The sequence below is a fragment of the Pinus tabuliformis genome, chromosome 5_2 (genome assembly GCF_031772625.1).
Source record: "Pinus tabuliformis cultivar Carrire ecotype Pingquan chromosome 5_2, CPIR1, whole genome shotgun sequence".
Classification (NCBI taxonomy): Eukaryota; Viridiplantae; Streptophyta; class Pinopsida; order Pinales; family Pinaceae; genus Pinus; species Pinus tabuliformis.
Genome location: NC_142306.1, coordinates 566513272 through 566537200, shown reverse-complemented (window position 1 = coordinate 566537200; position 23929 = coordinate 566513272).

Genomic DNA, 23929 nt, shown 5'->3' with positions numbered 1-23929 from the left:
ACTCTGTTATTGCAAAGAAAAACAGTTGTCACATGGATGAATAACTTTGCACAACACATTCCGGGAATTTGGATTGCAAACACTGATTCCCAATTTGTACTTGACTCATATGCAGCTGCAATGTATTGCAGTTCCTATATGACAAAAGAAGATAAAACACTCACAAGAACATTTAAAAACATACACGAAGATCATGTCAAAACAAAATCTGACATCGTAAATACGATTAGTTCTTTAGGGAAAGCTTTGGTCAACTTGCAACAAATGTCTGCACAACAAGCAGTGCATATTGTGTTATCGCTTCCACTAAACTGTAGTTCATGAAAGTGTGTATTCATTAACACATCTCCTATCGATGAATGTGCATTTTTTCTTAAAATAAAAAAGGACCTACAAAAGGAAGAAGATGACTCAAAAGACATAATGTGCCCATCAATCATTGACTACTATGTTCTATGACCTATAGCTATTGAACTTGTATGCTTAGCAGAATTTGCATCTAGTTATACAAAGAAAGGACAAAAACACAAAAAATCAAGTAGACCATATGTCATTCGATCTGTTAGATATAACAAATACAAGGACATTGAAAATCACTATAGAGAACAATTAATGTTATACTATCCCTATCGAGTAAGTGAAACTGCAATTAAGCAACATCACACAAGATGGAAATCTACATAACTTACATTCGAAGAAACAATAAGGCAAAATGAACAAAAGTTCAAATTTGTTACAACAACTACATGGGGTGACATAGATGATGCAATGCACATAGTAGAAATAGAAACTGAACAAATATTCAACATAGATAGTTTAAAATCAAATGAAATAGAAACTATAACATTTAACAAATTGATAGATGACAAATATGAAAACTATGACTTCCAAAATGACTTGGAACATTTCCAAGATACAAAGAAGTTTGCTCTACGATCTACAAGGCCATATGAAATCATCAAACAACCACATATACTTGAAGACATAGAGTACTATGAGTTTATGCGACAATTAAACATAGAACAAGCAAGCATAGTCACTGATGTTGTAATAAGAAAATTGTACAGACCAGATGAATTGATCTATTTGTTATTAACAAAAGGTACAGGAACAAGAAAGACACACACAAATAAGGCAATCTTCCAATCCTTAGTATGCATACACAATGTGGCATTGCCTTATAACCCATCACAACTAATAGGAATAATCACTGCATACACGGGCAAAGCTACTTTTAATGCTGGTGGTGTGACATTGCATTCCACATTCTATTTTCCCTTTAACAAAGAAGATTTCCCCTCACTAAACAACGAAAAAATAGACACATTATCAAAGCACTTCCAACAATTGCATGTACTCCTCATAGATGAGGCATCACTTGTTGGTGCAACAACACTATATCAAATTGATAAGCAACTCTGACAAATATTACACACACCAACTTCATACTTTGGTAATGTTGACATGATATTCTTTGGTGATCTTTACTAGGCAAACCCAGTAAGAGACTCTCTGATCTTTGAAAACCCAAAAATCAACAAAAACACAATTCCATACAACTTCTGGGTAGAGAAAGTAAAATGTTATCAATTACACACACCAATGCATCAAAAAGACCCATTGTTCATCGATGTTCTAAATAGGATGAGATTAAACATGAAAACAGATCAAGATATTTCTTATATAAACAATAATTGCTATAGGCTCACACCTTTAAGCCCATTTTTCCCATACATTTTCTATTGAAACAAAGACGTCCACAATCACAATGCAAAAATGCTTTCACTAACAAAGGGGAAACAAATAATGCTCATTGCAATTGACAACTACGAGATTCATAGATTGAGCTATTTTGCCTTTGATAAAGCAATCTCATTGCCATCAACAATTACAGTTAAACAAAACATGTTAGTTGAACTATATGCAGGAAACTACAATACTAATGATGGATTGGTTAATGGTGCTGAAGGGATTTTCAAATCCTATTCATCTAATAACAACAAACCTGACATTGTCTGGATAGAAATTTTAGACACAGAAATTGGGAAACAAAAAAGAAACAAATTCAAACAGCTATACGATATAAATATATTGCCAAATTGGACACCAATATTTCGAATTGCAAAATCACTAGCAATGTCTCATAACAAATTACAAATTACAATTCGAAACAATTTCCAATCCAATTAGCCTATGCACGAACAATACACTGAACACAAGGGTTGACATTAGATCAACTTGGATTTGACGCAACTGGTGTCACAAAACATGGTCTAGTCTAGATTGCACTATCACGTTTTAGGACTATTGACTCACTATACTTGATTAACAAATTGACACAACAAAACTTCCGTGTCAAAAACAAGAGAATCAATGAAATGGCACGGCTAGAAACAACTGGTGCATGGAAACTAGAATTCGCAAAGAAGAAATCTGATAACAAGAATGTTTTATCAATTGCAAGTCTAAACACACGTAGTATATGTGCACATCTTAGTGACGTGATCCATCACAAGGACTTAATGGACAATATGATTCTCTGTTTTCAAGAAACTCATTTGTACATTCCACCAATAGACAAAGAATTCTTATCATTCAATTTTTCCATTGCACATTCTACACATGGAATTCTTACTTGTATAAACAAAAAAATATCTATTAAAGCAACAAAGACATTTTGTAAAAACAAAACAAAACTTACACTAATTGACATGTACTTTCAACAACCGATTTGCTTAATGAACATTTATGTAGCACCATTTGAACAAGTATCCACGATAATACAAATAATTAAAGAAGCAAAATTGCAAACTACATATACTAATTGTGTTTTCTTAGTCATTGGTGATTTCAACATTGACATCCAACTACAAACAACTCGTAGCAAAATCTTTGTACAGTTTATGGAAATGGAAAACTTACAAGAAATAACAAGCAAACTATCTCCGCAACAAAAAACAATAATAGACCATATCTGGACAACCTTGCCTATAAAACAATGTGAAATAAATGTAACATGGGCATATTGGTCTAATCATAGCATATTCTATGCCCTACTACAGCTCTAACGACACTTTTCTGTGCAATCTGCTAAACATGCCATAAAACAAAGTCTATGTTTTCCACTTTTTTTGCACCTTTTGTTTTCTCACAGCAAAATCAATGTAACATTGAGATACAAGTTTCTGTACAATTTGCTAAACATCATATTCGAACAAATTCTATGTTCTCCAAGCAACATCAATGTCCAATCGACATACTAAGAGTCTATGTCTTGCAGCTTCCTTGCAACTACTTTGGGCAAACTAATCTAGGTATGTAACAACACATAGAATAACATTATGCACAGACTTACTATTACATAGAACACATTTTGCTTGTAAACCTAATAGCTTGTACTCATGCCCTGTACAAGTAAATAATATGAAAAGACAACACGAAGAAATTACTGCTCCAGAGACTTGCAACTTCTTAGAATCTGATAAAAAGTAACTAAACAAGCTTTATATCTATTCTTACAAGTTTTATAATGCAAACAATATGTTAATTCAGATTCTTTTAATATTGTTCTATAGACAAAAACATGAAGAGGAATCTGAAATAAAGGCTAACCATCAACAATGCAATCCGATCATGATACAAGAACTGAAGAGCCTGAAACTCGGAACAATCTTTCATGGTGACATTCTTGTAATATATAAAACAATACTCGATCAAATACACAGAATTGAATTGTTACGTGCTGACCTAGTTGATAGCAAAGGGAATATGGAAATTACACTAAATGTGCCACATAATCTCATTGCTACTGTTGAAGCCAAACTTGTAGTCGGCCAGGGAATTTGTATCAAAGATTTTAAGATCTCTCCAAAAACAATTTATGACCATGGAGACTGCACTTGCATATTAGTTCTACATGATAAAAGCACCATAGAAACAATCCCAACCATCTGTAACCAGTACAAATTTGTACCAACAACAACAATTAACCAGCTCACAAACACAACAACTGCATTCGCGATCGACACAATCGCTGGCCTTGTAACATCTGCAAAAGAAATAGGCGGCCAATATGTGCTAAATATCAAGGATGGCCAATCTCAAAAAGACAAAGCCACGGTATGTACAAATTCAATCATATATACTTTTTTACATTTACTTAAATAGATTTTAAAGCAATTACTTTTAACACTAGTACATTTTGCAATTCAGGTTTATCTCTTCAGTACATTTGTATCACTTTTCAAATCCATACAAAAACAAATTTCGAAACAAGAAGCACCAATGGTGTTGTTTTGAAATGTTGTTAGAGGAAAAGAACACAGATCACTATGCACGTGCAAGTCCACCTTCATAACAGCTGTCAATTCGAACAGAGTACTTGCAGACCTGAGCAAACTAATTGTGTCAACAACAAAGGTTGTTTCATAGTTCACAAAATATAAATTCTGGTCCTTTATTTATTGTCCTCCTAACATTTTCTATTACAATATCTAACGCTAAAACTACACTGGAACATGAACCAGGTAAAAGGAATGCTGACGATATCAAACATTCATGTAGAACCTTTTGTAACAATTTGCAACAATTTCTCTCTTCCAGCAGATACATTCGGAACAGTTTCCGCAGATCAACTTAATTGTTCCACATGTAAAGAGTTAACCACATATCGACGTTGTTTACAATTACACTGCATTATCCAAATAGAGGCAAATGTTCAGTACAAGTGCATTCTGAAAAATAGTTTGCTACTAGAGCTTTGTCCATCTTTAACAGATCTGACATATGAAAAATATCTAGAAGATGTTGCTGATGTCACATACAACCTACGAGACTTCCACGTACAAAGCAGTTTTCTGTTGGATAGTTCAGATGTCATTTTGCGCATAGAATAATTCAATTTTAGTATCAAAGAGGATTAATCTCTTCTGTCATCTCATGCATCTACCTGCCATGGTGCTCCTCTTCTGTTGTTGCTTTTTCATGAAATTTGGTGCTCCCCCTCTGTTGTTGCTTTTTCATGAAATTTGTTCAAATTGCACTACCTCGACATTTTGTGCAAAATAGGTTGCCATTTTGCAAATGTAACCAGGGCCTATATTATTTGATTCCTCTACGAGTTAATATGGAGAGGCTTTCCCATTGGTTTATATCAGGTACTGTTTATGTTATTACATTGTATTGACATATTTTACCCTGTGTAGGGTTTAGTGGAGAAATCCCCTTGCTGTCTCCTATGTTTTCCATGAACACAATCTTAATAATGTTGTATGCTTTTGAATAATCCCACCACACCCAGCTTTTTGTATTGTTCTTAGTTACCCCATGAAAATTTACTTTGCTTTGGTCATCATTTTCATGTTGTATGATCTTCTTGGGGGTTGTCATCCGACATTTATCAATACAATAGAGTTGTACTTATTCAGAGAAATGAGTTTTTGTTATAGATTCTAGGGAAATTAGATTCCCTTTCCCTTCTACCACTCCAGGAGCATGCCATATGTAACTAAGCTCACAAACAATCTTTCAACTTTTATTATTTCTCTTGTACTCTTCCCTTTTTTTGTAGCTTTTAATAGTTTTATTATACGTTGTTGGAGAAAAATAAAAAATGACATCCTATCAAGAATCCTGTACCTAAAAAATTAGAGTTCTCATATAGCAATTTTAAATACCTAGGATGATATATTTGCCTTATGACTAGAGCTCTCTTTATAGTGTTGATGATTTTATGATCTAGGGTATATTTGTATTGCTGAGGAACACACCTCAGTTATATTATATACTGTTGGAGCAAAAGCAAAAATGACATCCTATCAAGAATCCTGTACCTAAAAAAGTACAGTTCTCATATAACAACTTTAAACGAGAAGAATGACTACCCTCTATTGGGCCATTCTCTAGGGTAGAATGATTGTCCCATTCTGGACTACTAGCCCTAAGGTAAAAACTAGAGAATTAAACTGCTCCCTCTGAGTCCAAAGCTTCTTTTAAATTCAAGGTTCTTTTTGTATCAAAAGCTCCCTCTAAATCCACAGCTCTTTCAAGATTCAAAGCTCCCTTTGAATCCTGAGGCTAGTCACAAACTTTGTCCTTGTTTTGATATTATGACTTCCCAGAACCTGCCAATCTAATTGCGAGTTCTACAAGAATGCATATGTTGTTACAAGTTCCAAATTTTCTAACCATATGCTTTCTATGGAGCTTCAACAACTCTTCAACAATATAATCAAGAGCATTTGAACTTAGGAAGGAAACATTAACAAATATTCATGCCTAGATCTTGAACAATGTAAAACAAGATACATACCTTGTCAATTTTCCCTGTTCATACATTCAACAGATGAATGTTATCTTCCTGTAATTCTTTCAAAATTCTAGCAATGTTCCTCTTGGTTCACATGGATTACATGTGCACAGTCATGGCAAGGCTACTTTCAACATCCTCTTCTGGCTACTATAACCTAAAAGCACCTTTGCAGGGCTTACGAATCCCAACCTAGATTCCAGCCACCCAGTGCCAGAAAGCCAGAGAGAAAGACATTTCCCTTTTAGACTCTTATAACAATTGGCCTGAAAGGCCTTATCGGTTTGTTCCTCATTGAAAGGTAAACTGTAAAGGTCTTACAATGTTGGGTTGATCCTTTCAGCCAATGGGCAAGGCAAGATCGTGGATGGTCTTACCTGACCTCTACTAAAGCAAGGTTATTCCAAACCTTCTAATAGTTGATGAAATTTGCTCGATTGATTTTGTTTCGTAGTTTCTTTATTCGACCTGCCCGTATAATCCGAAATGTCATGAGTCTGGTTCATTTTCTGAATAAAGCATATTTTTTCATAGGGCTTTGTGTTCTTTTGGAATTTTCACCTTATTTGTTGGGACATATCATGAATTATAGTGTCATTACCTTCATGACAGGGACAAAGGAGAACCTCACACAACTTGCTTACAATTCCAGTAGGAATAAAATAGAAGGACAACGTCAATAAAATGATTCAGAGGGTATACCTTGGGTTGTTTAATTAATGGAATTATCCAGTGTTCCTGAACTACAAGTACAACATAAAAATCAATTGTTCAGGTTTCAGTTATTGTTTACTAATCTATGATAGTTCATCACAATTCTTTTTCTAGTTCCCTGCAGACAACTTTACAGTGATGTCGTTCCATTATGATGGGGTAATAGATAAATGGATTGAGTTCAAATGGGTTGAAAGAGCTATTCATGTTGATGCAATCAATCAAACCGAGTGGTAATGGTGTCAATGAAGCCATGGGAAGCCTTTTTGGGACCTTTTTGTTTATTGGAAAATTCTTATGCAGAAAGCTATGTGAAAGTTTTTTTAGTTACATTCTAGTTAGGTTGTAATGAGAATATTTGAATATTTTTTCATGAACAACAGATAAATATTGCCCCAATAGAACATTTTAGGACATGGTGTTTGGAAAAGATTACAAAAGATTCACAGATTCATGACCAAATTTTTGATCTTTCCTACATCTCAGTTTGACCTTCTATTAGATGTATGGTTTAAACCTTAGTGTAATTTCTCTAATGATCTTGATGCTGTGTTATATGGTGTGGTCTTGAGATTGTGTATTCTAGTCTAAAATATATATTTTTCTTTTGTAAATGTAGTGTACCAGAAATGATATCATTTGAAGTTAGATTCTATTCCTGCTTTTGTTTGTCTGTTATACACCCAACAAGAGGTTGCCTAGCAAGTCACTAGGTATTGGCCTAGTGTACAAGATCATCAATTTGGACCTCTATCTTCAGGTAAAGTTCGAATCTCAGTCTTCAAACTTTTGTCAATAGTATGGTTACAACACTATGTGAGTGTCGTTTGTTAGAGTGCAGGTGTTGATGTAGTGTGCATGGTAGAGTTTATACAGAGTTGCAGTTGATTGAAGTGGTACAGTTAGATTAACCTACAAGCTATTGAAATAATACTTAGTTAAGGTACTACTAGTTCAAACATTAGATAGGGTCATAATAGTATATGAATAGGAAATGTCTGTCCATGATACTATTGAACCATATTTATTAATCTGGTCAAACATGACACATAGGGAATATGTCTATCCTCTTACTGAGAACCTATCTTCTCAAAGGCCTATCATAGTTTTGGCTATAAAATATAATTCTTAAAGACTGCCTCAAAACTAGAGAATTAAACTGCTCCCTCCGAGTCCAAAGCTTCTTTTAAATACAAGGTTCTTTTTTTATCAAAAGCCCCCTCTAAATCCATAGCTCTTTCTATGGAGCTTCAACAACTCTTCAACAATATAATCAAGAGCATTTGAACTTAGGAAGGAAACATTAACAAATATGCTCCCTTTGAGTCCTGAGGCTAGTCATAAACTTTTTCCTTGTTTTGATATTATGACTTCCTAGAACCTTCCAATCTAATTGCGAGTTCTACAAGAATGCATATGTTGTTACAAGTTCCAGATTTTCTAACCATATGATTTTTATGGAGCTTCAATAGCTCTTCAACAATATAATCCACTAAAGAGTTATGTTCTTGTGGCCAATGCAATTTCAAACTAATAGGTTATGCTTGAGAAACTATCCCACTCAATGTAGGGACTTGATGTGTCGCAACTTCCCTTGTTATTGAAATTACGAGTATCTCGTCAACATATTTGTAAAGTTTTTGAGTTAAAATTTTAAGAGTTTTATTTTAAAGCTATAAGATTGGTTATAATTAAGTTTCATGTTAATAAAATAATATTTGATATTAGTTTAATAGGTTATTAATGAAATTAATATTTGATATTAGTTGAATATGTTATTAATGATTTTAGTTATTTTTATTGGTATTTATCTTGCACTCTCATCAAAGATTAAAAACTTGTAGTTTTAGGAGATTTAGAGTTAATCATCAATGTGGGAAGGAAAAATCACACAAAATTTCACTCACTTAAAGAACCATGACAAGAATTTGGCAAGAAACACATAAATTTGAGGAGGTAACCTAATTCAACATTCTTAGACCACTTAATGAAAACGAGAATATTTGTTTGTTTGCCAAGGATCTTTCAAGAACCCTAAGCTCAATGATCTCTAAAAGATTAGATATGTATTTTTCCTCCAATTTTTTGGTAATGAAGTTGACTAATCTCTACTGCCTTGAATCATTAATCCATGGTCTATTTGCGAAGGATCTTTTTACCCTTATTTCAAGAACCGAGAGCTCAATGATCCTAGAAAGGTAAAATATATATTTTCCTCCAAATTTTTGGTTATGAAGTTGACTAATCTCTACTATCTTGAAAAATTAATCCACTATTCTATTGGTTTGACATATGTCGTTTCAAACTTCCCCACTCATCCCATAGTGGAGTTGGCTTGTACTTCTCTCTTTGTGGGACAATGCTTCCCTTTGAAACCTATGATTCTCTTCATGATTTCGCGAGGTGGGATAATCTTTATTCATCCCCTTGTTTGTGTGAGCTTCTATGTAAACCGCTCCCTTCTCTCGTGTTTCAACATGACATCATTAGAGAATATGCATGGGACTCTTTGTTGTGGCTTCTCAACGAGAGAGGACATTGTGGTACTCACTCTTTTAAGGTGCCCTCTCTCCTATTTATTCAAGATCCCTACTCATTCTCTATGTTTCATGTTGTGTTTCTCGTTGACTCATTTCCACTTTCTATCTCCTCATTTCACCCTATATTTATCCTTGGCATTTGTCTCATTTTGCACATTTTTATGGTCCTTATCTCTTGTTTGTATTATTCTTCGTCTTTAGCTCCATATCTCCCCACTGTGTCCTTCTAGAGTGGTCCTCTGATCTTTGATTCCTTCTTTACTTCCCCTAATATTTCTAATTTGATCCCTAGCATCCCCCTCGATTTGAATTACCCCCTACTCTCTCCTTTGGAAATCATCATCCCTCCTACTCCTTAAGAGAGTACTTAAAGAAAATAGAGGAGGATAGCTCCAAATTCATCCTTCAAGCTTAACTTCAACAATTTGTTAGCTCATGGGGATGAAATTTTCATTCTGGAAAAAAGAAAACAACAATTTAAAGAGGAAGTTAGCCCTTTTTCTTCATTACGCTGCCAATCCCAATGATTCATCAATCGATTATCATGCTCTAGTGGAGGAACCCTTGATTAATCAAATCAAGGAACTCAGAATAAAAAAGAGCTAGCCCAAGAACAATACGATGAAAACCATCAAGTGGTAAATCTGGAAGTTCACTTGTAGCAAATCTTCTCATAAATTTTTGTAAAATCAAATTTTAACAAGACTTATACATACAATCATACTTATAAAAAAACAAAACTAAAACTTTTAATTCTCTATTTTGTATAAGAAAAATTTCAGAGCTAAAAAAATTGTAACGTAAGATCAAAAATACAGGCTACATAACAACCTTCTTAAATGATATATAATTTTATTTTAAAAAAATGAAAAGAATAACGATAGTTCTTCCTTATTATTGAACATCAACATCATCTTCCATATTATTTATTTATCAAATCCAATTATTTTATCATTAGAAAATCCTTAATATCGCTAGCATTCTTTATTATATATATTTTTAGGATAGTTTTTAGCGGACGTGTGGGCAGACTTTAATAAACAAAATCCAATGGAAACTATGAAGCGACAATTTTAAATCCCTATATAGAAATCTAGTTAGAGTCGTGAAGGGCAAAAATTAGTAAATAAAGCACATGGAAAAACTTCATTGGAAACCCTGAAGTGACAAACTTAAAGCACATGAAGAAATCTAGTCAGAACCGTGAAGCGAAAAAATAGAAGACATAAATATAAATATAATATTCTTTTTCCTAGAATATATGTTTATAGATGAGAAGAATGGCAATATAGTAGGTTATCAATATGCATTGTATGTTTATTAAATAATTTATTATCCTATATAGAGTTTGAATTTAATGACACATTGTTAAATGTTTTATATTTTTATTAAATAATTTACTATTTTATATAGATGTTAATGATATATAGTTAAATGTTTTATTATTGGGTGTTTATTGTTGGTTAAAATTGTGTGAGTAGGTATAAAGGTTTGTTTGTTTGTTTGTTTTTGTTTTTTAAAATTATAATAATTTAGTTCTCAAAATTAGTAATGGGAATAGTTATTATTGACTGTTATGTAGAAATGTATGTTGAGTTATTATTACTATTCAAGGAAACTAATCAATTTATAATATATTTGATATCAGTTTAACATTTTATTAAAAAGATTTGAATAATAATGATTTGATATCAATTTAACATATTATTAGTGAGAATTGAATTTGTATGATTGAGGAGATAGGAGAGGGAGGGGTCAATCTAGATTATAGTTGGTCTTTGGGGCATGTTACATGCAACCAAACTGATTTTTTACCTATTTTCATTGGTGTCCATCTTCCACTCTCAAGGAAGATCAACAAGCTTGTAGCCCTAGGAGACTCAAAGTTAATCATCAATGTGCTAAGGAAAAATCATACAAATTTTCACTAACTTTTGGAAAGAACCATGACAAGAATTTAGCAAGAAACACACAAATTTGAGGAGGTAAGCTCCTTCCACATCTTAGACCACTTAATGAAAACTCTGATACATTGGCAAAAGAGGCTTCACCTATTTTCCAAAGATATTTTTACACTTGTTTCTAGAACTGCGTGCTTAATGATCCCTAAAAGCTTAAATATGCATTTTTCCTCCAAATTTTTTATTATGAATTTCACTAAACTCTACTATCTTGAGTCATTAATCCACCATTCTTTTGGTTTGACATCTATGGTTTCAAACTTCCCCACTCATCTTCTAATCGAGTTGTCTTGTACTTCTCTCATCCTAGGACAATGCTTCCCTTTAAAAATATGATTCTCTCCATGATTTCACAAGATGAGATAATCTTTATTCATCCCCCCATCTATGTGCACTTTTGTATAAACCGATCCCCTCTCTTGCATTTCAACATGACATCATTGGTTAATACACAATGGACCTCTTTGTTGTGGCTTCTTAACTAGAAAGGATTTTATCTTTCATTTTTGCACATTTTTCTTGCCCTTATATCTTGTTTTTAATATTCCTTACCTTTAGCTTAATATCTCCCCACTAAGTTTTTCCTTCTAGAGTGGTCCTTTTATCTTTGGTTCCATCTTTCCTTCCCCTAAGATTCATTATTCAATCCCAATCATCCCCTCCATTTGAATTACCCCCTTCTCTCTCCTCTGGAGATCACCGTCCCTCTTGTCCCGTAGGCGAGCACGCAAAGAAAATAGACAGGGATAGCTCAAAATTCATCCTTCAATCTTATCTTCAACACTTTGTCAGCTCATGGGGATAAAATTTTCATTCTAGAAAAAGAAAATAAGATGAAGAGGATGAAGAGGAATTTGGCCCTTTTTCTTCATTAGGATGTCAATCCCAACGATTCATTAGTTGGTTATCATACTCTAGTGGACGAATCCATGATTAACCAAAATCAAGGAAGTTAGGATCAAGAAGAGCTATCCTAAGCACAAGACAATGAAAGTAATCAAGTAGTGGATTTTAAGCTTCACTTGTAGTAAATATTCTCACCTAAGTAACATGAAACATGCCCCCCACCCCTGTGTCACAAATCCTTTGTGTCAGATATGACATGATGATGACACATGCCCAACATGAGTTTGACTCATGTCTGAGGTGAGGGACATAAGTTTGACTCATGTTGGGCACGTGCCAAAATCATGTCCCGATTTCGTAACACATATCCCACGTGGAATGACCCTTGTATGCTTCTAAAAGTATACTTTGGGTTGATTTTCCTCACTTTTGTTTGTTTCTTTGGAGATGTACAAGTGCGTGGATGACTTGAAAAAGGGAAAGACGAGTTCTAGAGGAGATTCATGGTGCAGGTAAGCGGCTTTTTGTTCCATTTTTTTTTAGTTTTTCTATAAAAGTTTGCTCGTCTATTTTTAGTTACATGTACAACCTTACAACAAACTATTTTTCTTTATGTTCACAGACTTCATGGCTCAATCAAGGGTATCAAGAAAGGATACAAATAGGGGGGGAATGCCCCCATTGATAATGCACTCGTCTTCCAATTTCATCAGGGTATGCACTTATTGAATCTGTTGAAAGTAGGGTTGCAACAACAACTTCAAATGTTGAGAGAAACATCATTTTAGGAAGAAAGCAGGCTCAAGAACTGAAATATCCCTTATGAAAATATGTTATGTGGTAAAAGCATGTTAATGTGTATCACTTTTTCCCTTTTTATGGCAAAGAAGTTTTATAAAAATAAATGGAGTTGGAATGTTTACTCTTAAATGTACAAAATCATCAAGAATTAGGTGGTGGTAAAAGAAGACAAAACATGTCAATTTAAATTCAATTTCATGTCATATTTTTTCTAAAATTTAATATATATTTTTTATCTAATTTATTCATTTTCTTTAAAAGATATTCATTAATATTTTACATAAATTTTTAAGTAGTGACAAAACTGCGACCCCCCATTTCTCTATTGATATATGTTTTTTAATTCCAATTTCTTTAAGAGATGTGTTGTAAGCATTCTAATGTTTGCTAAACAAATTTAAAAATAAAAAATAAGCATATTTTTTAATTATTATTAAAATACTAGTAAAAATGATAATCTTTTTTATATATAAAACCACGACCCAAGAAACTATCCTTTCAACTTTATCAAATCAATTTTTTTTAATAGAAATTTTAAAATAATATATAACAAAATGTTAAATTTTTTTTTTGAAAATTTTTAAATATATTTGAATTTTTTATAATAAATTTTTTAAAGATGATTATAATAGCATATTTTATATTATTCAAAATATAATATATAAAATTATTTGTTTAGAAATTCTAATTCTATTTTTGTATATATTTTTAAAGAGTTTTAGCATTTCATTTAACTTTACATTTAAAAAAGTTATTTATATTTTTTGAGTGATTAACCATAGTTTTTACTAATATTTACTATCAGTTGACTTATTTACAAATTTAGCATTTATTTTTTATAATTAACAAGTATGAAACTCAACTCATTTAATTGATATTTTTATATTCATTTTTTTCTATGTTTTTTCATTTGAGTACTTTTTTGCTTTTGCCATATAATGAGACACATTAACATGCTTTTGCAGACCAGATATTCTTGTGAGTAGGTCAGATAACAATTGCACACCTTTGCATTGCTTGGCTCACTAATTCAATAAAAATGCTACAACAATGAGTGGCTCAATGGTGTACTTTCACATAGATTCGCTCCTCACATGGATGTTGAGATTTCATAGGGGAGGAAGGATGCATTTAGATTGATATTTCAAAGTAGAGCATCCCTTGATGAAGTGGAGGATGTCTTTGCAAAATTTTCCATTGGAACTGGGTGATTTGTAGGCTATGATGTGATTAGAGATGGGGGGCTAAGAAGCCCTATGCTTGGTGGGAAACTCATGGAGCAACATGCCCTCTTCTACAACAGTTATCAATGAGGATTTTCTCTTAGGTTACTTCATCCTCTTGTTGCAAGAAGAATTAGAGCACATATGGAAATCTATATAGTTTGAAGAAAATAAAGCTTGAGTAGTCCAGGGTAGATAGTATGGTGTATGTGCACACAAACATTCATCTTATTTATAGGAAAAGGGATGAGTGGTTGAAGGGAAAGACAAAGATGTGGGGTGTGTTACCTGATGATATGGGTTTGGATAGTAGTTTTGAGTTGGCATTGGTCATCTTAGATATTAATGAGCCAATGTTAAAGATTGTCACTTTCGATGATGATGATCTTCTTGAGGGGTCATCCTCCACACCATATGTAGAGATTAAATTGGATACACAACATGAGGATGCAATAGAGAGCAATAGTGGTAGTGATGCTAATTTTGATGTTGATGAGCTATAGCCTATGAGATTTTTCCATCCTGATCTGTGGTTCCAATATGAACCCTAATTTTATTCACTATTTTACATTGGCATTCCCACATATAATATATGTGACTCAATGAGTTAGGACATAGTGTCCATGTAATACATTTTGATTTTGATGATTTAATGAAAAATTTGTAGTTTACGGTTAATTTCTTGTATTTATCAATTTATCGTCATTAACGTAGTAGTAGGGACTAATTGTATCATTGATGATTGTATGTATAATGTATAATTAAATTTGAATCATCATCACATACATGTTTTAGTTTCTAAATCGAAACTTTCTCTGTCTTTCTCTCTCTCACACACACACAGATATATATATATATATATATATATATATATATATATATATATTGTGTGTGTGTGTGTCTTCTTTTCGAGTCGATGTGTCACGTGTCAGATACTCATATCTTCGTGTCCTCTACTGCGTGTGTCATTGTGTCATATGACTTACACTTAGTAAGAGTAAAGAATCGAAAAAAAGTAAAATTTTTGATTCTTTATTTTATATAAAAAAGATTTGTATTTAAATTTTTTTGTAATTCAAACTTTTATAGTTCAAAAATACTTACTATTTAACAACACTATATAATATAAATTATGCATATTTTCATTTTATTTTTAAATTAAAATTATAAATTAACCATTATTCTTTACAAAGATTGAGAGTCCACCAATTATCGATTATTTACAAAGTTCAAACATCTTATCATTATAAAATGCTTAGGATTGCTAACATCTTTTATCACATAGCTTTCACGATGTAACTACACGCTCTACATCCTCAACTGAATATAACATTTTATCTTTTTATACATTACATTGTGTGTATACATTAAATTTTAGATGTTGTGCATATACTGAGAAGGGCAGAAATTAATAAAGAGCAAAGCAGAAATCCACTACGAACTATAAGAAATAAACATAAACGCTCTGTATATAAATCTAGTTAGAGTCATGAAGGGCAAGGGAAAAAATTAATAAATAAAGCACAAGGAAATCCAATGGCAAACATGAATCGACAAATTTAAACTACAGGCCAGAAAGTCAGAACACAAAAGCGACATGGTACAAGAAATAAATATAATTATAATATTTTTTTTGCTTGGGAAATGCAATTATAATACATATTTATATATGAAAATAATGGTATTTTTTACAAAGTGGGGAAATTTATCATAATTTAGTGGTCAAACTGATGAGCCCCAAAAATGGGTAACTTTATGGGCTCATTTTGCCTATTATTCTCGATTAATCCACCATTCTTCATAGTTTTATGCATGCTTTTGAATATATTTATGTTAATTGAATGAATGAGAATAGTCACTTGACCACAAAGTCTAATACGTGCTTACTGCAGATTTTTGGACATCTTTTGGACCAAGGTCAAGCATTTATGAGCAAGTTCGCAGCCAAATACGAAGGAACAAGGCTGAGGATTTGTAGGAAGGGTGTCTCCTGCACTAAATGACCCCTTCCTCGAGTTCTCCACCATCAACTTGGAGTTCAACAGCCCACCAAAGATGATTTCAAGGGGTAGCCGAGTAGGTTTTGTGAAGTGGCTGATTAACTGCAGTTTTGAGCAGCCAAGCTCCTAAAGTTAAGAAGTACTGATGGGGGTCCTCGTGTTGCATAAGTAGGAAGGCTTCAAGCCTTGATATTTTAGCTCTTGAACAGTTGTTTTTCGCACCTTATTGCAGCTCTACATTTCAGCTCATTTTCAAGCTCTTGATGTAAACAATTTTGTGACAAGACTATTATTTTTGAGTAATGGAGATGAATTTCGCTTTGCACCAGCTCTGAGCTTTCTTAGGAGGCTGTAGCTCTTGGGGTTGGGCCCAACCCAAGTTCCAGTACCTCCTTTGTGTACTTTTATGTGTTTTCTTGTAGTCATATAATAATTCCCGTTATTTAGGTTAAGATCTTGCTTTGTTACTTAGGTTGTTTTTGATGATTAAAATAGCTTTTCATGCTTCAGGTTGATTTGATAGTCTAGTAACAGAAAATATCTGCAAAAGGGCCATCAAGCAGTCCTCGATCTCATCTCTCCCCCCTTAGGACCATGAGTTGAGACCAAGGCATACTTGTTGCCACATAAACACTGTTTTTTCCTTTCAATGCAATTGATAGTGTTAGATTTTAAGTTGGAAAAGTTGATATCTATTGTGATTGCATGTTTAGATCTGTTCTTGCTTAGTTTCCATAGCTATCTTGCATGATTTCCTATCTATAAACTTCTGTTCATCATGTTTCTGGTTTTAGGTCACATTAGGTCAAAAGAGGTAGATATCTGTTTTCTCAGTCTTTGTTCGATCAGTTTTGGAAAATAGTGTGTAGAACACCTGTGATACATTCCCACCTACCCTTCCTCCATCATACAACCTGCTCCAACCCCTAATTCCAGATTCCTTCCCTTCATTTGCTACACTTTTCCAATTTGACCTAATTTCTACGTTCTTGTGCAACATTACTCCCTCCATCCTTGAACAAATCCAACCACCTTCATCACTTCATAGCTTCATTCACTAGGTCCTAGACCCCTTCACATCTTCATCCATCCTCCATTTCCACTTTCCCACCGTTTTTCCACCGTTAACCCTCCAAAATCCTCTTTCGGCTCTTCCTGTAGAACTTCCTGTAGAACATCCTATAGAACCCCTGCAAACTTCCTGTAGAGGTTCATGTGAGCATTTTTTCGAGATCTAATCACTATGAAACTCTCTGAAAGGGTGCTAGGGACCCCTTACGCCCTCTCCTCACCTTCCCAACCTCCTGCAAGTGCCCACTCCATTTCCTTTTGCCAATAAACCTATGCACAGTAAAAAATAGTTAAAACACAAGCATAATAATTCTGCAAAAATTACTCAAAAACGAAAAAATATGCTTTTTCCATATTTTCCTTCAGAAGTAGCTTAGAAACATGCATTTTACCTTTCTAAGAGTCAATGGCATCCATTTTGTTATAGACATTTTTGGGCACTACAACCCCAAGCATAAAATGTCCATAAACCAAGGGCTCATAAGTCCCTAAAAGTGTTGTTCTAACCCCTAAAGGAGCTAGGTAAACTGATTACAGCTTCTCCCAGAAGTTCTCCATGAAAAACTGCTCAGAATTAGTCAAAACAGGATCATTTCAGCTGCTCCATAGGCAAAGTGCGTTGCATCTCACCTAAACACACTGTGTGGGTGTGTTGCATTTCAAAAATCCCTTCTATGGGGTGCGATGGGTGAGAAATGACAAATGGCAGTGCCATTACGCGAGGTGGAGAGGCAATGGAAGCTTCCAGAAACTTCTCCTGTGACACTTGCCTCTCTGAATTTGACCAAGGATGAGTAAGAGATCATCAATCTCCAAGTGGAAGCAAGAACTATAAGAGGGAAGACACTAATCAAATCACAAGCTGACTCATCTCCCTTACAGATATCTATATATGGATCCCTCATCCCAGAGATCCAGAGGCTAGAATTTTGCATATTGTAAGGAATTGCTGTTGGTTTCTTGAGACAAACATCAGATTGTTGGGTGATCTAAGCTTTGTATGAGGTGAAGAGGGGCTTCCTTGCTGAGAGGTTGATGCTGGGTCAGAACAACTGGTTGTAACTCCTCTTGGCTTTTTCTTGTTTATCAATAAAAGCTATTCAAGTTTTCCTCCATACTCTTGTGTCATTCATGTTTGCTGCATTTGTATGGTCAATTTACATATGATCCTAGATTGTTTATGATTATAGATCCATGTCTTTGTGTTAGGGTCCCACCCTAACCCCCTTATTTATGTAATGGGATCACGTCATAGTCAAGAGTCAATAAAGCCCATATTAATAATTGTAAGTGGTTAATCCGCAATTAATGGCGGAACCACAGTTAGTTGCAAATGGGCCGTAGTATTAGATAGATGGTATTAATAAAACCCAAGGTATTGGCCCATGGTATTGCATGTATGAATCATATATAAAGGATAGAGACTCCCTGCGAAGAGAATCGTGTCTTATTTTGTAGTCGAGCTCTGCTCTATTGGAGGTTGCCCCCTCGAAGAGGCAAGTGAACATTACTTTCCGAATAATAAAATCATTGCTATTCTATGTTCTGGGTATCTTTTCTTCGCATATTCTGTATTTGGGTATCATTTTGCAAGTTAAGAGCATAACAAGTAGTATCAGAGCACTTTCCAGGGCTGGTGGGATCTCCAATTCTTAGAAATTTTTTTTTGGCTAGAGACGTGTTCCTGCGTCTTTAAACCACGGGATCTGTCGTTGAGCGCATAAACCTGCGGATTTGGGGAGGCATGCACGCAGGAAATACAAGAGGTGGTCACGTCTGTTGGACTCCCTTGTAACCCCTGTGGGTACCCCTTCGAGTAGTAGCGCATTAGACAGAACCGCACACGGATTGTCTTCCATGTACCCTATGGGTATATTGGAAGCCCCCTAGGCTCCCTTGAAACCTCGCCATAGATAAACCGTCGGCCGTCTTGCGGCTACAGTACACTGAGAACAGCACTCGGGGAGATTACTCGCCCGTACGATAGGGTAGTCAGGTTGTACGACTAAGGGTGCGGTCGATCCTCCTTAGTTAGAGCCCTGAAACATTGGGCCGAGTACTACTGCCAGACCCTTATGTATATTGCGATCTGTAGCACCTGACACTCCTCAAGACCATAGTTCCCTTTTTCTATCAGAGGATCACACAGCATCTCTTCCAGAACCGCTTGCGCAAAGGGGTGCAGCAGCAGCAGACATCAGTCCCACAGTCTCGAGTTCGCAGATCAGCCATTCTGATCTATTAGATCCATCAGATCCGCAGAAGCAGTCTGTTCCGCCATTAGATCCGCCATTCAGATCTCTCAGATCCACCAGATCGGAGACGTTGTGAAGGGTTCCTATATCGGGGTATAATTTTCGCAGGACTTTTGGTCGCATTGACATTTTGAGGATTTGGCCACTGCAGTATTGATAAGGAAGGAGTAAAACTCCGTTAGGAGTTTTCAGAAAGAAAAAATAAAAAAGAAAAAAAAGCGTCTGAGATCTTCCGGGGCGCTTATTGGTGATCTAGCCCATTAGAATCAGGACGACGAGCTGGGACGACGAGCTGAGCACGGTGGTACCATTCAATTATTAGTGAAAATTTTTAGGCGGTCCCAAATTTTCATCAGGTTGGTGTATGGTAAAAACTAGAGCTCAAGCGATGGCCAACGAAAGGATGGACAAACTTGAATAATCCATGCACATCCTCAGCCTTCAGCTTAACCGACTAAGTAGCCAGGTCACGCAACTCATCCTGAAGGACAAGGAGCAAGCCCACGAGGAGGCGTATAATGGCAATGGATACAATGAGGGTGAGTCTAGCCACTCTCCTCACGTCTGGCACACCCACCAACCACCCAGTCAGCGGCCTCCCAAGATGGATATGCATAAATTTGACGGTTCTCACCCGTCGGCATGGATAGCACAAATGGACCAGTATTTCAAACTGAATTGTATCTTAGATGATGCGACTCAGCTTATGTTGGGGAGCATGTACTTGGACAATGAAAGGTGGCAATGGTGGGAATGGCATCAACGTTGCAATGGACCTTTTAGGACTTGGACCCAATTTACAAAAGCTCTTCAAGGCCGCTTTGAACAGGAGGACTCTTTTTTGGGTCGTCTTACTAAGCTCCGACAGATGGGTACAGTGGATGAATATATTACAGCTTTTGAAGCCTTAGCCTTCCGCACCTGGGGTCTCTCAGATACGTTCTACACGGAATGTTTTATCAGCGGTCTTAAAGAAGCCATCAAAGCTCAAGTCCTACTACACCACCCTCCCACATGGATGGAGGCTTGCAAGGTAGCTCGTAACGTGGAACGTGCATTAGCAGCCCAATACAATCGCCCAAATTTCTCCGCTAAAGGTCGCCCCCCACAGGCTCACAACACGACTCAAACACTTAAAGTCCAAAAGGTGTCACCTACGGAAATGGCCGAAAGAAGAAAGCAAGGATTATGTTACTACTGTGATGAAAAATACTCCCCAAGTCATAAATGCAAGGAGCCCAAATTTTTTCAAATAGAACCACTGACTACAGCTCAACAGAGGAAGATCCACCACTTGAGGACCATGAGGCGCTAGAAGAAGACAACCAACAGGACAATGTCCCCGACGAACCAGTTATTTCGCTGCATGCGTTGGCAGGGATTTCTTCCCCTCAAACTCTCAAAATCATAGGTTTTATTAAACATCGCCCAGTAGTAGTTTTGATTGATAGTGGAAGTACACATAATTTCATCCATCAAAAAGTCGCAGAAGTAGTGCATTGTTTTGTACGCGCAGTTTCTAACTTCCAAGTTCAAATTGCGGATGGAGGCACAATGAAATGTGAAGGCCGCTATGAAAATGTCAAACTTCAAATGGGGGATTATCAGTTGAAAACCCACATGTTTGCCATACACATGGGGGGTTGCGACATTGTCCTCGGTGCTGAATGGCTCCGCACTCTTGGGCCAATCACAATGGATTTCCAGGAATTATATTTGAGTTTTAAGCAGAACAACTACACACATACCCTCTGTGGACTCCAGGCGGGAGCCCCCTCTATCATCAGCTCGCATAGGATGGAAAAATTGTTAAAAAAGGGCAATCATGGAGTTGTAGCTCAATTTAATGCCATCCAGGCAGTCGAAACAAAGCCTCTGCCAATTCATCCTGAGATGCAACAGATTTTAAATAACCATCTGCCGGTCTTTGACAAGCCTCATGAGCTTCCACCCTCACGAGGGGAACATGATCATAGCATCACCTTGGTTCCAGGGGCCCAATCTCCAAATGTGTGCCCATACAGATATCCGTTCACCCAAAAGAATGAAATAGAAAAAATCATCAAGGAACTTTCGAAAGCAGGTGTCGTTTGTCCCAGCATTAGTCATTATTCATCCCCAGTGGTCATGGTGCTCAAGAAAGATGGGGAGTGGACGATGTGTCCCGACTTCAGGGCCCTCAATAAGTTGACAGTCAAAGATAAATTTCCCATCCCGGTGGTTGATGATTTGCTGGATGAACTCAATGGGGCTCAATTCTTCACTAAGCTGGATCTTCGCTCAGGCTACCACCAAATTCGCATGAAGGAAGTCGACATCCCCAAGACTGCTTTCAGAACTCATGAAGGCCATTATGAATTCCTGGTCATGCCATTTGGTCTTTGTAATGCCCCCTCTACTTTTCAGAGCCTTATGAACCACATTCTCAAACCATATCTCAGGAAATTTGTCCTTGTCTTCTTCGATGACATCCTCATCTATAGTTGCACTTGGGCCTCACATCTTCAGCATGTAGATCTACTCTTGCAACTGCTCCTCAAGCATAAATTATTTTTCAAGATGTCCAAGTGTTCGTTTGGCATGGCAGAAGTAGAGTATTTGGGCCACATTGTGGGGCGTGAAGGTGTCAAGGTGGACCCCAAAAATATCCAGGCAATGCAGGAATGGCCTCAACCTAAGACCTTGAAGAGCTTGAGAGGATTTTTGGGTCTCACAGGCTATTATCGTAAATTTATCCACAACTATGGCCGCATAGCGAAGCCCCTCACCCAACTCCTAAAGAAAAATTCATTCTTCTGGAATGAGGAAGCACAACAGGCCTTTACAGCTCTAAAAAATGCCATGTGTTCCACTCCAGTCTTAGCACTCCCTGACTTCACCAAATCTTTTGTCATTGAATGTGATGCTTCGGGTACAGGTATTGGGGTGGTCTTAATGAAGGAAGGGCGATCGTTGGCCTTTACAAGCCAACAACTCAGTGGGAGGAATCTGGGCCAATCTACCTACGAGAAGGAAATGATGGCCATCTTACATGCAGTCGAGACCTGGCGACCTTACTTATTGGGGCGACGTTTCCAAATCCGCACAGATCATCACAGTCTTAAATATTTTTTGGAGCAACGCCTATCCTCCCCACAACAAAATAAATGGCTAGCCAAAATGCTGGGATATGATTATGAGATCATTTACAAGAAAGGGAAAGACAATAGTGTAGTAGATGCATTATCTCGCCAATTTGAGGAGAAAAGTACTCTACTAGCAGTTTCCATCCCCATTCCAGAATGGATTGAAGAGGCTCGCAAGAATGGTTTTCACACCCCAGGCTCTCCCAACTCATTTCTCAATTGTAGGTAGATCCAAATTCCACCAAGGGCTACTCGTGGTAGGATGATATTCTTCACTACAAGGACAGAGTCGTAATATCACCAACATCCACCCTCAGAAGTCGCATTTTGGCAGAATTGCACTCATCTCCCATTGCAGGACATTCGGGCTTTCAGAAGACGTATGCTCGCACCAGAAGATCATTTTTTTGGGCAGGCATGAAAAAGGACATCCTTACTTTCGTAGCAGAATGTGAAGTCTGTCAACGCCACAAAGGGGAAACCATCAACACACCAGGCACATTAAAACCATTGCCCATTCCGGCATCAATTTGGACGGAGGTTTCTATGGATTTCATTACAGGTCTTCCAAAGTCAGAAACAAGTCAGTCATCATGGTGGTTGTGGATCGACTGTCGAAGTATGCTCATTTCTGCGCCCTACCTCACCTGTTTACATCAACTTTGGTTGCTCAATATTTCATGGATCAGATCTTCAAATTGCATGGCATGCCCACTTCTATTGTGTCCGACCGCGACCCGATCTTCACCAATAATTTTTGGCAAGAACTCTTCAGAATACAGGGCACTCAACTCAAACTCAGTACTTCCTATCATCCGCAAACAGATGGTCAAACCGAAGCCTTCAACAAATGTCTAGAAACCTACCTTAGGTGTTTCACTTCAGAAAAGCAACACCTTTGGGTACAGTGGTTACCTCTGGCTGCATGGTGGTATAACACCAACTATCATGCCACCACCAAAATGACTCCCTATGAAGCAGTATATGGTCAACTCCCACCTTCACCTACTTCGTATCTCAAGGGATTCTCAAAAGTACAAGCAGTGGATCAACTCCTACAACACCGTGCAACCATGCTCGCCCATC